Below are 20749 nucleotides of genomic sequence, written 5' to 3' on the forward strand. Positions count from 1 at the left end.
GATCACCCCGGGATCCGTCTGCCAGCGGGAATGTGACCCGGTGAATTGAAGGGAAAAGGGAGCCGCGTTTCTGTCGGCTTTGAGCGGAGTTGGAAGCGATGACGTAGGTCTGGTGTGTGTGAGCAGATGTCTCTGTCCTTTTAATGACACGGGGAAATGATTCGCTCTAGGTGCTGGATGCCATCGAGCAGCACTCGTGTTTGCGTGGGAAGGAGAAGGAAGGAGGACACTAGGCAAGTACCAAGCCTTCAGAGTTTTGTTTTATGTATATATATCTATCTCCTCGTGTCTTCCCCACCTCCCTTTCCTTCGGGAACGTGAGTAGAATTAATTCCCTAACCCTACGACTGTGGTAATTCCAAACTTTAGTAGCCCTGGTAGCAGCCAGGTTTTCCCTGGTTGCTTTCTTAGCCTGAGCAGAGCTCAGCAGCTCGGTGCTGGGTCTGCTGTCCCCAACCAGAGTGTTTTCCTTGGGACTGTGCTCCAAGGAGGTGTGTGGAGTGCCTGGCCTGCACACACAGTTGAGTAGCAGCTCCGTGTTTGTTTAAAAACAGCAAAACAGGTGGTGCTGGTCCGGGCTCCCTCCTGGCAGGAGGACTCACTCTGGCTGTGCTCAGCTCCAGTCTCTGTCCAGGAGGATTTCAGATCCCATTGCCCACATTATGGGATAGTGATAGTGGAAGCAGCTCAGGGTTCTGGCTCAGTGGGGACACTCCTCACCTCCCCTGTGGAACACAGCACAGTTTAAAGTTAGCTGGGAATGGAGCTGCTGCCTGTGGTGGCTGGTGCTCGTGTGGGGTGAGGATAAGTGGGCTCCAGTCTGTCCTCCAGGGTCTGCTTGTGTATTTTCAGTAAGTGTTTGGAATGCTGCAGTGCTTAGAGTGATGCAGCTTATTTTGCCAGTGGTCATTAGTTTGATGCATCTTGTACCAGATTTATTAGAGGACACATATTGGTATTTCTACATTGATAGTGGATTGTTTGTGGAGAGAGATAATGCAGCATGCTTGTTCCTCTCTGTTTATGTCTTTAAAACTGAGTTCTTTCCGGTAGGTGGCTAATTCTGAGCTCTCAGGGAGTAATGCAACAATATAGGGTGTGTTTTAAATGTAAATTCATGTTCACAAACTCTCACTTAACATTGAACTTCATACAAATACCTGACAGTTCTTTCATGCACTCACAGTGAGGCTGCAAGCTGTTCATATCTACATTAGTGTATAATTTGTAAAATCCAGATTTATCTACCCTCTAACTCATCATCTGATTTGAGGAGAGTTTGAGCTGAGTTGTTTCCGTGTTCCCCCTACTAGAGCTTTCAGATTACAAACTAATTCTATGTATGTATTTAATTTGTGTGTGTGTATTACTTACAGTGATTCTCTCTAAGTACTTCCCTTTTGCTTTGTTACATCATTATCAGTTAAAAAGGATCTTTGCAAGTCAAAGCTTTTAAAGATGAGATATTTCTCCTTGTGTGCATTCTAAATATGAATCTTGTATCAGGCTTTTGCTGTTAAATTTGTGTTTCATAACGTGTTGCAGAATGTGGGGGTCTTTCAGAAAAACTGGGCTCTGTCTCTTCTGAGTAATAGGCTGTCCTGCCTTAAAGGGAAGACCCTGTTTGCATGGAGCTGGGCTGGAGTTTGCAGGGTGGCCCCAGGCTGCTGGGGAGCAGGGGCAGAGCAGTGGTCAGTGAGTCTGGACCAGGAACACAGACCAGTTGTTTCCTCCATTTACAGGTTTTTGTCCCAGGTGGTTCTGCAGCCTTGTGAAATGCTGCAACATCCAGGTTAAAAAAAAAGGCAGGGGAGGAGGTGTTCCTGGAACACTAAATTTTATTTGTTTTATTTATTTTATTTATACGTTGGTTAATGTTTTTAAATAGGAAACAGGCCTTTTGTTTGGAGACAGAGTTCAGAGTCTTTTAACAGGACCCCTCTGCAGTTCAGTCACAGCATTTAAGGCAAACTGAGTTGGAATAAAAGTGCCATTCTGGTATCAGAGGTATTCAAGAAGTAGATTTTTATGAGATTATATTTCAGCACATGCTCAGGTTTTCTACACAATAGGGAAAAATTCAAAAAGTGAACCCAAAAAAGTATTTTGTTTTATGCTTATTATTTTCAAACTGCTTCCTTATTTGAAGGCCATTGATTAAACCAGAAGGATCTGATTGCCTTTGGCTTCGTGCTGTGTAATAAACATGATGCAATTTCTTGGTGCCTGCTTGGTCATCAGTTCTTCCAGGGGCAGCTCTGTGAGTTCCCCTGAAATCACTGTCCTAGCTTTGGTTTAGTTCATTGAGTGAAACACGTTTTAGAAAATACTGATCTGCTAAATGTAAGGCTCCCTCTGGGTAAAAAGAAGGAAATCTCTGATTTTTGCATGGGCAGCACAGACTGTGACTTTCCATTTTGATCACAGAGCGTGCACCACTTAAAGCCATCGCCGGCATTGCGTGCCAGGAACTGTCATCTCTGTGAACCTCAGCTCCTAATTAATGAGGAGGAAAGCTGGAATAGAGATTCAAGTAAATTAATTGGGTGTGGTCATCCATCTCCTGAGCTACTGAAGGATGGTGGAAATCCCAGTGCCCTCCTGGCTATTCATGGTCCTGTGGCAGGTTCTGAATCTTTATAAAGCCCCACTTCCAGCATTAAAGAGGAATGTTTTTAATGTGACATGTTGAACTTATTCTGTAGAACTAAACCACGGGAATTCACTTTTAACTTCCTGTTGGAAGTGTGAAAAATATATGTTTGTAGAGGTCAGTAGGTTTTGCTCTCTGATTGAAGAAACCTGGAGTACTGCTATTTATTTACTTTTTTAAAATAATTTATTCAAATGAATTAAATGATATTGACATTAGGTTGACTTGGTGCCCTGGGTAATCTTCTTGTTATTGTGAGTGGCAGAGAACATATGGGGTTTGAGCAGGTTGGAAGTCTTCTTGTTTATATACTCACGTTTGTATTGTCTTACTGGACTTTCCCTTTGTGTCAGAAATTGTTAGTTTAATTTGTAAGGGCAGGGAAATTTCAAATTTAATGTAGGGAGCTTACAAAACAAGTTTGTCTGAGTTGCTAATGAACTAAAGCACTTATGCCCTTGAACAGGTAATAGCTTGATGTTGATGTAATTACTGTTTTTCCCCCACCCTGAATATTAGGTCAAACTGGACTCTGGTGTATTTTGGATTTAATGAAGCCAATCTTTACCTGGGAGCACCTGGTTGCCTCAACTACACAGCCTTCCTCCTTGGCTACTAAACACTTTCAAATAGGGGCATTCTCACAGTGTGGGGCATTAATTCCAGTCTGTCTTCCTGATATCAGAGCCCAAGAAACTCCTCAAAAGAAGGGCAGATGATGACCTTGGTGTGCCATGACTTTGCCTCAGGACAAGCAGCTTTTATGCTGTGGGTTACCCTGTCTTTGGGAAAAAGGGGGAAAGCTGTTTGTGTACTTACCTAAGAAATTGTCACTTGAAGAGTGGAGGTGTTAACCTAAAATCCTGGGTAAACTGTACAGTGACAGCTGCATTTCCCTGGAGTCTAAAACCCACACCTGGGGTTGGTTTGGGGTTTTGCTTTTCCCACAAACTCGTCCCCAGAATCACTGTGGTGCAGAACACGGCACTTGGGTGCAGTTGTGTGTATTTGCACATGCATTAGGCAGTTCAGGATGAAAAGTGTTGGGGACCACGAGATACTATCATAATTCTACGAGCAGGACATCATTATTGATATGAATGTGTGCCAAATGTTGTGCAGAGTGAGTCTGTTTCTGGAGAGATGCAAACAGTGTGCTCACTTCCGACGTTAAACCTCGTTTTTCCTTAATTTTCAGCAAGCGATCTGCGACTCTGTTGCACAGAATCTGGCATAAAACCGAGCAGATTTATTTAGCGTTGCCCTTGAACGCTGTGAGCATTTAAGCCAGATTTACAGGAACACAGTCACTGATGATTCATGTCGAGATGATGTTTTCCTTCCCTATAATGGAACATATGGGACTACGTAGCATATGGCGCCGCTGAAAATTGTTAAACGCGGGGCGCTGATTTATTACACAGCAAAAAGAGTTTGGGTTTTCAGTCTGACACCGAGCAGAAAGCTTGTAAACAGCTCTGGCTGCTGGTTGGTGTTGGGTGCACTACTGTGTCGGGTGGTGATTTCAAAGAATTCTTCTTTAAATGGAATTCCTCCAAAAGTTGTGTATGTGCCTGTTTATTTTCTTATGGTTCAGTCTTGCTCTGTGGGATGACAGCTTGAAAAAAATTGAAATCCTTTCTCTCTTAGATGGGAAGCAGACATATTAAAATGTGTAAATAGTTTTCTTCCAGTCTTACTACCCAAAAACACCTTCCTTCCATGTTTTGTTTTGTTTTTTTTTTTTCCTGTCTTTATGTGAATTCTGGATGGATTTTCTTTTCTGAGGCAGGGAGAGTAAGCAAACACACACCTTGATCCTTCCAGTGCACGAGGGAAAGTGGACTAAAGTGCAGCCACAGAGAACATAAATTCCAGTCACCTGTTTCCTCGTGCCCTCCTACATTTCTGAACTATTCATCTTTCAGATGATTGCAATCTCCTCAGAGGAGGCATCGCTCCTGCTCTGGCTTTGCAGGTCCTGCTGCAGTTTAACTGAAGCTCCCAGGTGCTGTAGTCGTACAGGTAATAAATAGCTGGTCATAAAAGTACCTTGATTAAGCTTTTTCAAAAATTACTTAAGCAATAAGCAGCAATGAGCCTTCATTTAAGCCTTAGAATGGTGCTTGTGTCTGTCTTTTTTCCTCATGAAAAACTTATTTGTAAACATTAAAGCACTGGTTAAAACAGACTTTTTGCTAAATTGGGTACTACTTGTGTTAAGCCAAAGATACATAATATAAGAAAGAATATATATGCCCTTGTAACCTTCTAAAGTTTTGGCATACAATCAGATCAGTCTTATATATTTCTTACTTGGTTTATGACAATCTCCCTCTCAGTTCAGTGTTTCTTCTGTGTCTCTGCTTCTTTTGCCTGGTTCAGGTAAATTTTCAGTGTGCTGTGTCCTTTAGAATTACAAAAACTATTTGACATCATTAAAACCCGCTGTTATTTAATAAAAGGAAGTAGTATCTGTCGTTGAGGGAATTAACTAATGACCTCTTGTTGCCATCGCCTTCAGGATCTTAGATCCTCCCTTTGCTTGCCTCATTCTTAGTCATAGATTGGAAGAGGAAAACAGACTTTTTTTTTCCCCCCCTCCCAAGTCTTGAGCAGTTTCTCAACTTGAGATGAACTGATCTTTGACCTAAACCTTGTGGGGAAACTGAAGTGGAGAACAAAATCCCCTTCCACCTGCAGGATGTACTACTGTTATTAAAACTTACACAGCCTGTCAATTAACTCTAGTTCCCAGTCTTAACCTGTACATAGAGTACTTTTTTAAACAGTATTAGCCTAAATGAATTTTAATTTATAACGTTTTTAATCTTAACACTGGCTGTGGTGTCAGTTTTAACTCTTCAAAAGAGGGGGGAAAAACATTTCTTATCTGGAAAGTATGCGAGTGGCAGAGCAGATAAGATAATTGAGCCCTAAATGTGAGCTGGGATGGAAACAGGCTCTGTTGGGAGTCAGGTCTCATCTGCTGTGCCACAGTCTGGCAGTGCTTTAATGCATAGTAATGCAGGGAATTTGGTCATCCTGGGGAGAATCACAGGGAATTTTGACTCTGCTGCTTTTGCATTTAAGAGACACGAGCCTTTAGCTCCAGTGTGAGATGCTCATGTTTTCATAGCCAGGAGTTTTCTCTGTCATTTGGGAAGGATACAGCCAAAAATAGGAGGATTTTATGGCTCTCCTGCCTGTAACCACAGATTGCTCTTAAAGTGATGAATAGAAATAAAAAAATGTTGCAACTCGTTGTTCCACTCAGGCGGTCGTTTCTCAAAATTTCTGGTGTGCTTTTTCATCCCTGCTGTCTTTCCCTTGTGGAGGATCCCCATGGAAGTTAACGAGTTTTCCATTTTCAGCTCTTCCCCTGGACTCAAAGTTCCCTTTGTGGTTGTACAGGTTGTGTGTTCAGCACTTGGTGATGGCCCACATGGGTGGGAGGGAGCAGGGCAGGTATCTAGAACCGGAATAAACGAGTAACTACTGCAATTACTTTTTTACTACACAAAGTCTTTATTTTTGCTCTGTTTGCTTTAACTCTCCTTTTGCAGTTTTCAATTTGGTATTGTAGGGTTGCCTTACTAGAAAGTATCTATTTAAAATGATGTTAGACTTATAGAATCAGACATAAGAGGTACAAAATCAATCTCGGGCTCAGTATTTTGCTGCAGGAAACGTAGACCAGGAGTTAGACCTGCTGCAGGTATTAAAGCTGTAATGCAGGAAAGGACCTGCTTCTTTGTAGCACCATATGAACGTGACATAAATCAAAATATATCTCACTTAGGCATTTGAGAGCTGCAAAAATGACGAGTGAATGTATGATATGCAGTCAGAGCAGTTCAAATTATTAACTTGGATGAGTACTCCAGATTTTATGTGTGTTGGGGACATCTTCTATCATGCAGGTTTCCAGCTGATTGTTACAGAGAGATTTCTACCACTCTGACCGTGGTGACTTGGTCCTTTAAAGGAGCAGAAAGTTGCTGACTCAGACTTGTTTATTTTCTTATTCCTTACCTGAGTGTTTTAGAACAACACTGTTTGTATTTTTAGAGCAGTCCTACATCTTTTTGATGTGCTGAGCTCAAACCAGAAGTGGTCAAATGAGACTGTGGTCTGATCTGCTGGACAGTTTGTACTGGATCCAGGCTCTGGAGACATCCAGAGAGGCAGAGGGACAGGAACTCCGGGATAGTGCCACGCAAGCTGGTGCTTGGAGCCCCAGGCTACCAGTGCAGCTCTGCTGGTGTTTAAGGTCAACTCCTTGCAAATATTACAGCAAGGCTTATATTCAAATGCTATTTATAAGACCAGACTAATTTCTTTCCTCATAATGATGGCCTTTTGGCTGATGACAGGGCTGGAATCTGGAAGATCTGGATTCTGTGTGCCAGTAGTCAGCTGTGTATCCAACAGGGAAGTCGTTTGCCAGCTTTCTGCCTCAGTTTTTTTTTTTTATCTGTATTTAAATGAGGAAAAAAAAAAAAGAAAAGCTGACTAATACCTGCCTCACAGGCTGTGAGAGCACAGTTAGTAGCCTCATACTGTGAGATCTTTGGAAAATGATGTAGGAATGTTCAAGGGGCTTATTATGGTTAAAGTCCTGGCAATGAGAGAACTGGTTAAGCCTGGGTTATTGTTAGACCATTCATTAAGGAGCCTTAATAGCTGAAGCTCTGATAGTGGCTGTCCCTGGCTTCACCTGCAATTACCCTGGGTAGATCCAGGCTGCTGCAATTCCCGAGCTCTGGAGTGGTCTGGAGCAGAACTGGAGCATATGCAGTGATGTTTGAGTCTGCCTTGAGCACTTCATTCCCATTTCACGGCTGGTTTTGCATGCAGGTCAGGCCGTAGCCTGAGTGAATTTTGGCAGTTTAGCATTGTGATGATTACTTATTCTGCCACTAGTGAGCCCTTAGCACCTCCATGCCAAAAGAAATACCATGTAATCAGCTGAATTTTTCCTGTATCTCTGCCTAACTCTTTTAATTTGCCATGCTTTCTCTTTGTAAATTGAACAACATGAAAAAAAAAACAACCTCTAAAAATGTATCAGGCAACAGAAATTTTAGCACTTAGTATTAAAAGGTGTAAACCAACTATTAAAAACCTCTTAATATTTGGTGATTTTCAAGCCCAGGTCTTTTGACAATCTGTGAAACTTTTGTGTGACTGCTCATTTTGTGTTCCTTTTTTTTTTTTTAAATTAATTTCATAGTGTGTTTAGTAAATATCTGTCAGAATTTTATCCCTTCTGCCCACCACTATAATAAGTAGCTACACAAGAAAAGGAGAAAACCTCATTTTTGGAAAGGATAGATATAAATTTTTTTACCCAAACCAAATAGTCTAGTTAATCATTAGTAATAGTATCTTATTAAACTTTAATAACTTTCTTAAAATTCACACACTCACTTGAAAGTCAAGATTTGACAACCGTAGTCTAAATCCAGACATTTTTATTTATCTTTGCAGCTTCATCTCTTCATTATTATGTACATAAGCTTTTTTCTGTGTCTTGGCAGATTTGGAATGTATTGACTGACAGAAAAACAGAAACTTGGATTCCTATCAAAACACAGGGATTGAGGAGGTGGGGGTCAGGGACTGGGAGCAGGGAATGGATTGGTTGTGAATTTTAAATCAGGAGTCTGTAAATTAAGTGAATTTTAAGCTGATTTTAGTGCTGAATTGAAACCAGCTGCTCCTCCACCTCTCCTTTCTCCCACTGAGTTGTGTTGGCACAAACCTTTGTGCTACCAGAGGGTGGTACAGATCAGGAAGCTGATCCAGCTGTGAAATAACCGTGTGCAGCAAAGCCAGTGGTGGGATGAGGATGGGGCTGGAAGGTGCAAACTTCTCCCTGGGGGAGTAGGGGCAGCACTGCTAAATGATACTGGGAGTACCTTTCTTAAAAACGTAAAAGAAACCAAACAAAAACCCTCCCAAAGCACTGTTTGATTTCAGTTAATGAGTAAATTGGCGAGTTTCAGTTTCTGTTTCCTGGGCATTGGTTGGGTCCAGCAGCGTTTGGGTTGGCTTGGGGAAGACTCAAGTCAGCATTAGCACATCCTCCTTTCACCTTTTGTGTTTTAACTTCTGTGGAGGTGAAAAGTTATTTCTTAATATTAAGTCCTATTTCTTCTTTCAAGTGTGAGAATTACTTGCAGTATATAACCAGGACCCTAAAGTTAGAAAAGGAAGCACCAATGCATATTAATTGTCTACAAATAGACTGTTTCCTTAATACAAATGAGAGAATTTTGTTTGTTTGCTTTTTTTCTTTAGGAAGATCATTATTTTGGGTAAGCAGTGCAGCACAACAGAAGTGTTTCTGAGCACTGCTAAACCCACCTGGCTTCCAAAGCCGTGCAGGGAATTTGTGGTGGATGTGCAAAGAGTAAAGCATCTCAGTTAAGGAACATTTGGCTCCTGGTGGCAGGACCTCCCCATCCAGACAGCGTTTGCAGCTGCTGTCAGTGAAGTTGTGGGTGTGGAGAGAGGAAGTCAAAAAAACTTTCACATTTCTGATCTCTGAACAAAGGGGACGCTTAATTGGCGTCACCATTCCTAAATGAAGAACTCCTGCAAAGCTGAACACTTGAGTGGCTGGATGGAACCCCCCTGTGTCCTGTGCTTTTGTATTCCTGCAGCTCAGTAGCTGAGCAGGAGGTGGTGAGGTTGTGTAGGTGAAGAGTTACCACTCGTGGTGGGGCCTGGCAGAAGGAACTTCCTACTGCTGACGTCGCAGAACCACAACTGTTTGCTGCCACTCTAAGTAGCAGGGGGATGTCGGGCAGGATCTGCCTCCCCAGCTGAGAAAACTGATGCAAAGCTCGTTGCCTTGATGAATTAGGGGATGGCTGAGCTTGGGGTCTGTCCTGGTTGGGGAGATGTGGTGGTTGGTTTGGTTTGGTTTTAAAGAACAGGGTGTTTAACCACCAAGGAGCAAAAGCCTGGTGTTAACTGGTGGCCAGGGAGCTGCGTGCTGGTGCAACAGGGAAGGTTTTGGTTCCTGTTTGGGGATGTGGCACACCCTGCCCAGGCTGCAGGTACTGTTCCCTCTGGAGGGGGATGATACATGCTCCATGACCTGGAGCCATCTCCTGGGCTAAGTGGGTTTTTATCGGTCTTTTTAGTGTCACGGCACCAGGAGACCAAAACTTGTTATTTTTTAATTTTGATTCCATAAACTGGCACATGATTTATTCTGTCTTCTCAGGGGAAAGGCTGTATGTGACATACAGGGGTTTTATTGTTCAAGAACTTTTGTGCTGCCTTTTTGTTAGGTCAGGTGAGGGGAGAACACTTTTCCTTTTTACTGGGAGCTTCCAAATATTTTGTAGCATCTTTGCTGCTTTTGTGTCAGACCACCTTTGAAAGGGGCATCTGCACAGTTGAGTTTTACTTTTACATTTTCCTACATTACCTCTGGTTTTTCTCCTTCCCCCACTATCACTATCCTCCTTTATGTTTTATGTGCAAAAACTGAACATCAAATACACCTGAAAGTTCTCCTTAAAAGCTTGCATGTTCAGGGGTTTGATCCCTGTTACTGGCACAGCAGCACTATAAATGAACATGCTGATGTTCTACAGTGAGATTGGGGAAAAAATTATCTAATGAAACACTGGGGTGGAGGGAGCAAACCTCAGAAAGGAAAATTGCTTTTCTGTTTTATCAACAGTCAAAATATTTTGGAATTAAAAGCGAAATTGAAGCTGGGTAAATTGATTTTTCTTTTTTCTTTTTTTTTGAACCACTTAGAGCTTATTTTATGTAATTACTGAGGCGTGACTTTAAATTCTGGGCAGGACTTTGTGGCTTGTTAGCATTGAGTTGAGCTTCTGATGTTGCAATGAAGAAGGAAGTGAGCACGTGTCTGCCTGGGGAAGGGGAGAGAGAAGCACTTCTGCCTGCCTGCCTGCCTAAGGTGGGATTTGCAGCTGGCTGGGTATTTTTAGCTTCAAACCACCTCATTGTGAATGTGAATTTTGGTGTGTTTGGTTTTTTTTATTTTTTAATCAGAATGTTTGGTAAAGTAATCTGTCGGTTACTGTTTTGAAGGGTTTTTTTCCCACCAAAATGCACTAAACAAATGAATTCTTCTTCCTAATTTTATTCATCAAACTCTTAAGGGTTTTTAAACCTCTGAAGCTGGTGTGATGCATTTCACAAGTATCTCTCTCTGCTGTTGGCTTTTGCAGTTGGGCCTCCATAGCTGAGGATGTTGGCATAGTAGGGATTGCAGGGAGGGGTGAGGCTTCATCCATCAGCCTCTGTATCCTCTGTGTTTCTCCAGCTTAATTAAAGGGAAAAAAAAGAGGGGAAAAATAGTGGATCTGATTTTGCTCTTTTGTGTTTAGGAGGACTTTTTCGTGGGTGGGAGGGAGAGGCAAAAGATACCAGCAGTTTCCACCGGTGTGTGTTCCAGTCACTTGCTGGAGCAGTGATTCACGTGCGTTCAGTTGTTCATCCTGGCCTGAGGCGAGAACATATAGAATGTTTCCATTTTAAGCTCTTCAGCATAATGGATGAATAAACTCACCCTTCCTATGCTGACTTTTGCCACAGTGGGTGAGCTTTCCTCCCCGGGACCTCTCTGTTTTGCTGCACTGGTCTGAAATATTCGCCCTCTGGAAGCTCTTGGTGTGCCACCGGAACACCCGTGGAAGAAAATGTTCTGACCATTGTGCTGCAGGGTTGCTGATCTTAAACTGCACTGTTAAAAAGAACAAGTTTTCTGAAGGCACACAGCGATGTTTTCCTGGCTCCCTACCTCTTCCCCCCCCCATATTAGATGCTCTTAAATGCCACCAAAATTCAGCAATCCCCAGGTCAAGCTCATTTGCTGCAGCATTAATAGTGTTTGTTCCAGCTTCCATAAAGAAAATTAAGGAAGTTTTTAATAAATGGAAGCCTGCCACAGGAAGTACCACACAAGCAGTAGTAGAATGGACTTTTTACACCAGGGAATATTCTTCAGCCTTTGGTAACTAGAGATTAGTTAGCTGGGGATCCTGAGTTGTCTCCTGGTCTTTGGTCAGACTACCAGCTGCAGAAATTGTGTCCCTGCCCTTTGTGAGGAATAGCTGTTCCCTTTAGGAAAGGGAAAGCTCTCTGTGTCCAGGGGAAGGCCCCTGCTGTAATTTTGGGAGTGAAAGAGCAGAGGGTAGGTATGGCTCATGGTAACCTTTAATAAACAGCGTGGTGCTCACATGGCACTGAAATGCTGCCCTGGTTGTGTACGAGGGCATGGAGTTTTGAAATTGTTTTTATAGTGCCTTAAACTGTCTCTTACTGACTCAGTTTGGCTGTAAAAATCTGAAGACTTATGATCTAAAGCAAGCTTCCTTTTACTGGCAGATCAGGTGTATCTTAGAGGTCAGTTTTTCCTCTGTTACCAGAACACTTCTGTTGATCATGAAGGATCTGCTGCTCTCGCTGTGGTTTTCTTTCCCCAAGGATCATTTCACTCACTGAGCTCCTGTTTGGGCTCAGTTTGCTGGTGTTTGTGGTGGCCCTTTCACATTTTCTGCTTGGAAATTTAGAGTGTCTGATTGGAAATAAGACAGACCTGATGGGGAATGCTTCCAATTACTGGTGGAATAAACCCACTGTGGATGGAGGGGCAGGGCTAAGAGACATTTGCAGGGTGAAGAAGCATTTCCAGGCTGATCATGGCAGACGTTGGTGTAACTGTCTAAATTCCTTGTTGCTTTTCCAGAATCTTTATATAGTAATCTGGGCATATTCCAGTGTTTTCAGAGGCAGCTTTAAAGTTTTGTCCTCCCTCTTAAATTAGATGCCAAATTATGCATTTACTGAATTGAATCAAGAAACCTCTGATGGCTCAAGTGGAAATCTTGAGCCCACGTGTAAGGCTGCCAAATTTATCTGCTGAGGTGTGTAACTTAGAGCAGGTAGTTAAGGAGCTCTGCTGCCTGATTTAAACCCAGCTCCCAAACCATACCAGAAAGCAAACCAAATTCTGCCGTGCAATATGTTCGAAAAGCTTTTGAGTATTAGGACACTTGCTGGGCTGCAGTTAATTTTAATTAAGATATATCTTTAATTGGCTGTCAGAATTGTGCCTCAGATGATTTGGAGGGTTTTTCTTTTTATGCTGGTCAGCTTATTCCTTGTCCTTAGAGTGCTTGGGCTCTGTGTGTCCCTGTTTGGGAAGATAGTTGGGCCGTTTGAAGGCCACGTTGGTGTCTGTGCAGCCTTTAAAATCTGTCAGGTTTGTTGAGTGTTTGCCTTGGGTTGCCCTTTGAGATTTACAGTTTGTTTTGACTGTTACTTTATCTCACTTTGTCAGTAAGTCCAGTCTCTTCTGGCCATGAGTGATAGGATGGGAGGATTAGGATGTTCTTGGAGCCTGTGCTTGGAATGCTGCGCTCCAGGGTGCGTGCTTGGATTCTTTTTTCCCTTAGTCTTTGTGTCAAATGTATGATTGAAAGAGCTGTAAAGTTATCATGATTATATACATGAATTAGATGGTTAAATGTTTTAATAATTCAGATATGAAATGACCTTGCTGCTTGTACTTCCTTTGGTGTTTTGGGGTATTGGCCCATCTTTGGTGACTAAACAATCCAGTGTTCTGCTCTTGCACAGTGAAGGGGCTTCCACTGCTCAGCTCATTTATTAGTTTTTAAGCTTCACTTTCAGATTTGGGAACTGTTTTACACTGCAGACACAAAATAAAGTTTAATGAAGTTTAATGGTCATGTTTTTACAGTATGGTGGTTGGTTAATAAATAGCCCCATGGCAATTTGGGGGTGTTTGTGTTATTCTGAACAGGCTGTGGGAATGGTTCTGTCTTCCTGGCTTACACTTATATAGCAGTAATGGACATGAAATGGTTTTTAAAACCACTTAAACATGTCAGTGCTCACGTTCAGCTGTTTTCCAGAGCTGTGAATGAAGCAGTGCTGAGAGCTGGGGGTCTCTATATTGAAGGATTCATACAGATGTACTTCAGGGTGGGTTGCTGGTTTTTAAAGAAGCATTTCAAAGCTATACATGTTCTGTGTGTGTATAATGGGGTAGCTGAATCATACTCCGTGGCAAAGAGCATTTTAAATCCACTTATTCATCCAGTGCCAGCCCAGGTAAAATCTTTGGATCCTTCCTTTGTCCTTACTAAGTGAATGCAGAGCTTCAGCAGAAGATTCCTGATGCCTGTGAGTGTAATTCAGCCAGGTCTTAAGGGTGACAACAGAGTCAGGCTGAACTCCTTCTGCATCCCATAAAGGCCCCTCAGGGATGCTGTGCTTCGTGAGCACTGTCAGCTGAAAGCCAAATTGGGGCAGCCAGGTCACTGCATGGGTTCTGCAGATGTTCCTGGGCTGGAGCTTCTGGCCGGGAGTGACCTCGTGTGCCCAGCAGCCCTTAACGTTCGGAAGCACCGCCGGATCCTGAGCCTCCCTGGGTTTGGAAAATCAGTTCATGCAGTTCCTGGGAGCAGCAGTGCTGCACTTGTCTCCCATCAAAAATTAAGCTGCTTAGAAGCCACAGTTTTAATCTTTATGGAGAAGGAAATAGGAGCATTGCAAGCACACCTTATATAATACCTATAATGACTTAAATTATAAACTCCTGGGCATACAGTTGGCACTTCACTGGAAAGGTGACACATGACAAGGGCCATTTTGCTGAGCAGGTTTCCTGGAGCAGCTGCCTGTGAGTTGTTCTTCAGACTCCCAGAGATCTCTCTGACAAATCTGGTTTGGTTTGTGTTTAAACAGTGCTTCCTGTAGCATAACTTAAAATATGTTAGGGCAGATTTTGGCCATTGTATGCATTGGCCCGTCTGTGCACTTTCCTGTGGCTTCAGGGAATTTGGATTTGTGTTTTTTGGAAAGCAGGAGGGACCTGGGATTTGAATGGATTTACATACGTAGAAGTTCTGGTTATAATATTCAGATTTTATATCTTTATCTCATCTTTGTAGCACTGATTGCAGCCTGAAACAAGATATTGTGTATGTTTGTATGCTTGTGTTGATTATCTTTTGACTCTGCTTTGGTATTGAAGGAATGTTGCTTTACAGTTGAAGGCCATGTGTCTGAAAAGTGAAGAAATACCGATGAAATTTATATTCTCCCTCAGAACTAAACCCAGCTATGATTGCTGCAGTGGTGGTCTGTCCTTTACTTCGTTGCTACCAACTGTGGTGATCTGGTACTTCAGCACAAACCCTTAATGTATTATAAATATTTGCAAAAAAATCCAGCTGCTTCACAGCAGGTGATACCTGAAAATCTCCTGATCAGGGATCTTTTAAAGAAAATTCAGTGTCTGGGGGAAAAAAAAATCATAGGCTATGTCTGCTGGCAGGGGGGTCCTGTTGGGAAAAGCTGTGTGTGTTCTTACAGTCAACATTTATCACCTGATACAGAGGACTTGTTTATGCCACTGATTTCAGAATAAGCAACTTTTATAATGGACTCAACAGCACCACAGACTATTGAAATGGAGTGCCACGTTTAGCTGAGCTATGTGAGAATATATATTTAAGCTCATGCTTGGAGAAATTCATTGTCAGTATAAATATTGCAGATAAATGGGTGATGTCACACTTTACAGAAAGTTCTTGTGCTAAGAGAGCTGAAGACTGGGCTGGGGTTGCACAGGGAGCCTGCATGAGTCTGGGGTCATTCTCAGTAAAATTAAACTTTCTTGTGGACTGTTACTGGGTTAGCAAATAGTTTTTTGTCCTCAAACTTAGGGCTTGGAGCTCTCTTTGCAGTCACTTCCCTGGTGAAAAATAGTGAACCTTGTTCCGTGTCAGTGGTCTCGTGTAAGCAGCTGTCCTTCCAGCTGCTGGCTTGTGGTGGGTTTTTTAGGCTCACTCCTTTGGTGGATGAGGATGTGACTTTCAGGTATTCAAAAGTGAGGTGGAATTTCTCTTTTGTCCTACTGGATTTTTATCAAGAGTCCCGGTAATTCAAGAAGGCCATCGTGTACTCTCTGAAGGTGAGACTGCTGCTATTCAGTAATTCTAGAGCCTGAGGACTTATCTGGAAGGGTTATTAGTTGGCTACTTGCACACAAATGTTTGAGCTCTCCTTGTCAGATTAGAAGTCAAAACTAAAAACATCTTAGCTTTAAATACACAACCAGTGCTCCAGGACTGTATGAATCTTCATAGCAGTCCAGTATCCTCCCAATTTCCTTGCAGCTGTTTTCACTGTGGAGTAAAGGTGCTGAAAGTGGTCAAAACAATATAAAGTAACTTCATAAAAGTTTGGCTTGTACCTTGAATTTGTGCACAGGAAAAGATTCATCTCTTCGGTGCCTGCTAAAGTAAAAATGAGTTCTGTGCTGTCAGTGAGGCTGCATTCCCTCATTAGGGACCATGTGGTAATGTGACCTGACTCTTAAAATCCAAATTGTTCCGACTGACCAGCCTCCAGCCTGGAACTCGGGTAAATTTAGATTTTGCACATCACAGTCCCTCTGTTACAGAAGGGTGTGGCAGCGTGTTTGGAAAGTGAGAGATGAACATGACCTGGGTGCTTTTAAGCTCAGGGTTTACTCCTGAGGCCAGTCTAGAGGCAGCTGCTGTGGATGTGTTTGGGGAGGGACAGATGTGGTAAGTGATTATACAGTTAATGATGCAGCACTTGAAAATGGAGGCAAGTGCTGTGGGGTGTTGAAGTTTTGTTGCATATTTACTTCCCTCCTTCAAGATGTCCTCAGATTCTTGAAATTTATTTAAATTAGTTTCTATTCCAGTCTCTTCTGACCTTTGACAAAATTTACATTGCATTCAAATTAAGCAGGGGAATGTTTTCCCAAAATAATCTTTCTAATTGTAATCTCTTATTTGAAATCTGCAGCCAGTATGTTAAATATAATGAACATTTATTGATAGAAATGATTTCCTCTCATTTGTGTGGGTGTGTATATAGTCACATCACTGTTTCAATCACTGGCTGCCTAACTGGTTCCTAGAAAATACAGGGGAATTTCCTCCCATGACTCATCTTGGAAGTAGCAGATGCTACATGCTCTCAAGCTGTGTATGGTAGTTCTGGAGTCTCAATAAATATAATTGAGTGTTGGGGACTCAAAAATATATTGGATTACTTTAGTGATTACACACTGCTGCTATTTATCCCTTTCTAATGAGAACACTTAAGCCAAATCTTTATAAAGGTCCTGATGCTTTCTTCCCTTTCTGTCTTTTAGCACTACTGTGAAAATGTCATTCCACTTTGAAATGTCATTTTTACCCTGTTGTCACCAGGGAGTGATTCCAGTTTTAGTACTTTAAGGGTCTGAGAGACCTTCCCCCTCTTTATTTTCCTTTTTTTTTTTTTTTTTTAACTCTTTAAAGTGACTCCTGAGCCACTCACAAGCAGTTCCAGTCCCTTATCAGCAGCAGATCGTGTCGCTGCTGGGTCTGTGCTGCTGGGGGGGGTTCTGGGAAACTGCTGTTCCCAGATGCAGAAGTGAGGCTGTGAGGGCTGTGCCGTGGCCAGCAGAGTCACAGGGGCCTCTGAAGGGTGTGTGTCATGGTGTAGGTTCACACTTGGTGGGGTCACGTCGGGTGTGCAGCAGCACGAGGAGGATGGGCTTAAAGATGCGATGGAACCGTGCCCTGCTGGGATGTCCACCTGTAGCTGGGAATTTGAGACAAGGAGCTGCCTGGGCTGGAGATGAAGGGGATGCCTGGCCTGGAACACAGCTCTGTGCTGCCACGAAAGAGGCAGGAGGGTGGAGGAGGAGAGGACAGGGACAGTTTGGAGGGATATCAAAGGGAGTGGCTCCCCTGCAAGCTGAACGTGCAAGATACCCAGCTCTGGCTTGCAGAGTCCGGGAATCAATTCTCATTTCAGCATTATCCAAATAAACCCAACCTACTGCTTCAGCAGCTGATGGGCCTCTTGCTGCCACTGTGGAGGTCTGGATTCCCACGCAGGGATGGATCTTCCCTGGAGGCACACAGGGAAGCCTCAGAATGTGAGTGGAGTGCTGTCGTGTCCAGATCCACTTCAAATCCAAGAGAGCCATAAGACTGGCCCTGTTCCACAGTTAAGTGAGGGCTGGCTTTGCTGAGGGTAAAATTTAAAGCTTTGGAAGCAGCGAAATTCCAGACTGTTGGTGTGCAGGGCTCTGGGATGGCCTTACCCAACCCCTTTGTGTAGAAGCTTTAAGACCTGGAGACACGTGGCCACCTCATGCTTGGGGACTATTCCCTGAATTTGCTCCTTCAGTTGTCCAGGACATGTGGTATTTATTTTCCTGATGTATGTTACGAATATATTTTAATCTGGGGCTTGGCAGGTTGGGAAGGTCACTCATCCTGGTGTTGGGGACTGATCTGGAAGTGAACAGAAAAATACTGGCTGGGCTTTTCAGCCAGGGATTTTGGGGGAAAATGCTGTTACTCAGAAACACTGAACGAGCAACGTCTGCTTTATCTTCTGGGACACGCAGTGACATAACTGAGGGAGGATGGAGTTACACTGTCACTCGAGATTTTCATGGGAAAAGGCTCAGTCCTTAAGTGCTTTTCCTACTACAGTTCGTGCAGTCTGGTGCCTCCTCTAGGTTGCAGAAATGGGCTTTTCCTGTAGTTGCAGTGCAGGGAGCAGCAACAGCTCTCAGGGGAAAACTGCAGCGTTGTGTTTGGATGAAGAGCCGGTTCTGCAAAGCCAGACCCAGTTGGTGCTTCCCAGCCCGTGACTGGGGGGTGAATGGGGCAGGGAGGGGTCCCTGTCCCTGCCGTGCCTGGAAAAGGGGAAGCCTGGAGCTGAACCTTGCTGTGCTGCACTTCCCTAGAGAGCAAGGTGAGGAGAGGCAGTTCCTCTGTTGGGCTTCATGCATGTTTAATGGAGAGTTTAAGCACAGTATAGGCTTGCTCTGTAACCTCGCTGTGCTCCTCGTGTTCTCTGGGAAAGTTTGTTTCTGACCGGGGAAATCGGTAGCTGAGTGTTTTCAACAGTGTCTTCACTCAGCATAATTTCAAGTGGTTTGAAGCCTTTGTGTTCAAAATAAATTCCATGGTTAGTTATTTCTCTTTTTTTCTTTTTTTTTTTCCCCCCCCAAGTCTCATAACACTCAAATTTGGCTGGGTTGAAATATTCAGTTGTGGTGGTGTCTGTTATTTGTATACAAATATTTGGTGGTTTTCTCCTGTAGTTACATTTTTGAAAGTGTTGGTTTTTGTTTTTCCCCCAGTATTGTGAATATTAGGAAGAAAATCACAAAACTGTGTGGTTGCTGAATACAAAAGGGCTGATCAGAAGAGTCCAGTGTAGCTTTCCCTCCTTGGAGGCAACTGCTTTAAAATTTTTAGTTATATTGTGTAAAATTCACGGTAGCTCTGGTTCTAAGGCCTCTGTCCTTGTCATATTAGATTTAGTTATACATTTATAATAGGTATAGATTAGTTAGGAAGACCCAGAAAGGAGTTTTTCCCCATTTTTTCCAGCCTAGAGTATCCTTTTCTAGTGACAGGAGTGATTAGAAGCTCCTGTAGAGTAGTGACCCTGGTGCAGCTGACTTTCTAAAGTTCCCTGAGCTCCTTTAAAATTTTGGGCTGATATGACCCTGAAGTAAAATATTGAACTATCAGGAATTTATTAGTTAATACTAGAATTTTTCCTTTCTTTAATTAGTGGTAATATGCCCCAGCCTGCAGAAAAACATGCTTCATTCACAGAGTGTCTGGGCTGTGTTTAAAATTAACCAGAACAAAATAATGAGCCTTCCAAGCTGCCCTGCAATTGAGAAGTTGTCTCCAACTAAAAATATTCCTCTCTTAGAAACGAGATTGGATTCTTTCATAGTTTTACTGCTAGTATCCCCTTAGGTTCATTATGCCTTAGATGCTGAATCTGTAAAATAGGGCTGTTAATATGTGCATGAGGCACCAAGAAGTGCTGGGGACTTTCAAAAACTGATAATTCCTTGATTTATTCATAAAGCTGGGAGCATAACTCTTGCAAATTTGATCAGATGCCAGTTCCTTCAGTAGCCACTCGATCCAGGAACCTTTTTATAGCTGTGCTAACATCTCTGAGGACTGTTAGACTTAATTAATGTTTAAGACTCTTGCACAGAACATGTCATGAAAAGGGAAGCTCTTCCACGAGAGCGTGGGGAGCAGGCAGGAGTTTGGCTTCAGGGAATGGGAAGGCAAAGGATGTACCAGCATTTGAGATGAGTAAGTTTGTGTCTGTTCTCTCACTTAAAAAATATCCTGTTTGTGGTTTTTAGAGAATTACTGTTATTTGGGGTGTTGAATTGACAGGGGTGTGTGCGGAATCCTTCACAAGGACTTTCTTTTAGACACCTAAAGGCAATTCTAGGATACAAAAAACACAGAATGGCCTTGTTAAAAATATGTACCCCTCCCAAAAAATAGTTTTTCTGTGCTGTGAGTACGGCTCAGCCTGATAAAATGGTCCTGAAAATGTTCACTGTCAGGCAAAACACTTTAATTTCTCCCATCTGCGAAACAAAATAATATTTATATTCTCTCAAGGGTCAAGTGTGGGGATCCTTTCTCTGGGAAACTGAACATCTTTTTCTTGTACATAAACTTGTTATGGATCCAAAAATGAGTGTTTTCTCATGAACACTGACATCTCCCTGCACAAACGCCTTCAGAAGTGCAATGCAGAACATCATCAACCAGCAGGAAAACCTTTGTCCTGTGGGCATGCCTGGTGCTTCTGGGACTGCTGGAAAGTTGTGTGATATCCTCTATCAGGAGGAGATTGTTTTCATGTATTGAAAACTTGCTTAAAAAAGGTATCAGAAAACTCAAACCTCATTTCCCCGCTCTTCTTCCTCAAGACATACTTCCCCAAAGTCTGAGTTATTAATAGTGATATATTCAGTGGAAAGGAAACTGTAATCACAAGGTAGGAGTGGTTGCATAGATGTTTGTGTAAATTTACTTGGGGAAAAAAAAAGTTGGATTATTTCAGAAGAATTTGCCTTAATGCTGTGAAGGATGAATTTCTGTGGTGTAGGTCCCTCTATCTCACGTAAATACATTTCTTAGGGGAATTTAAACTGAATATCCATCCCCAGACAGGTGAAATTCACCC

General features: G+C 42.7%; 1 protein-coding gene across 2 annotated transcripts in view; it reads left to right on the forward strand.

Moving 5' to 3' along the window:
* TAOK3 (TAO kinase 3) overlaps nt 1-20749 on the forward strand; it is an 80407-nt gene continuing 59658 nt past the window's right edge. The window contains exon 1 of one of the 2 annotated variants that reach the window (XM_017831337.1): nt 1-233. The gene's annotated coding sequence lies outside the window, so the exon portion shown is untranslated. Of the gene's footprint in view, nt 234-19833; nt 19858-20749 lie in introns of those variants that run through there. The other variant, XM_017831338.1, reaches the window with a different exon arrangement.

The sequence above is a fragment of the Lepidothrix coronata genome, unplaced genomic scaffold, assembly GCF_001604755.1.
Source record: "Lepidothrix coronata isolate B3197 unplaced genomic scaffold, Lepidothrix_coronata-1.0 Scaffold189, whole genome shotgun sequence".
NCBI classification, from domain to species: Eukaryota; Metazoa; Chordata; class Aves; order Passeriformes; family Pipridae; genus Lepidothrix; species Lepidothrix coronata.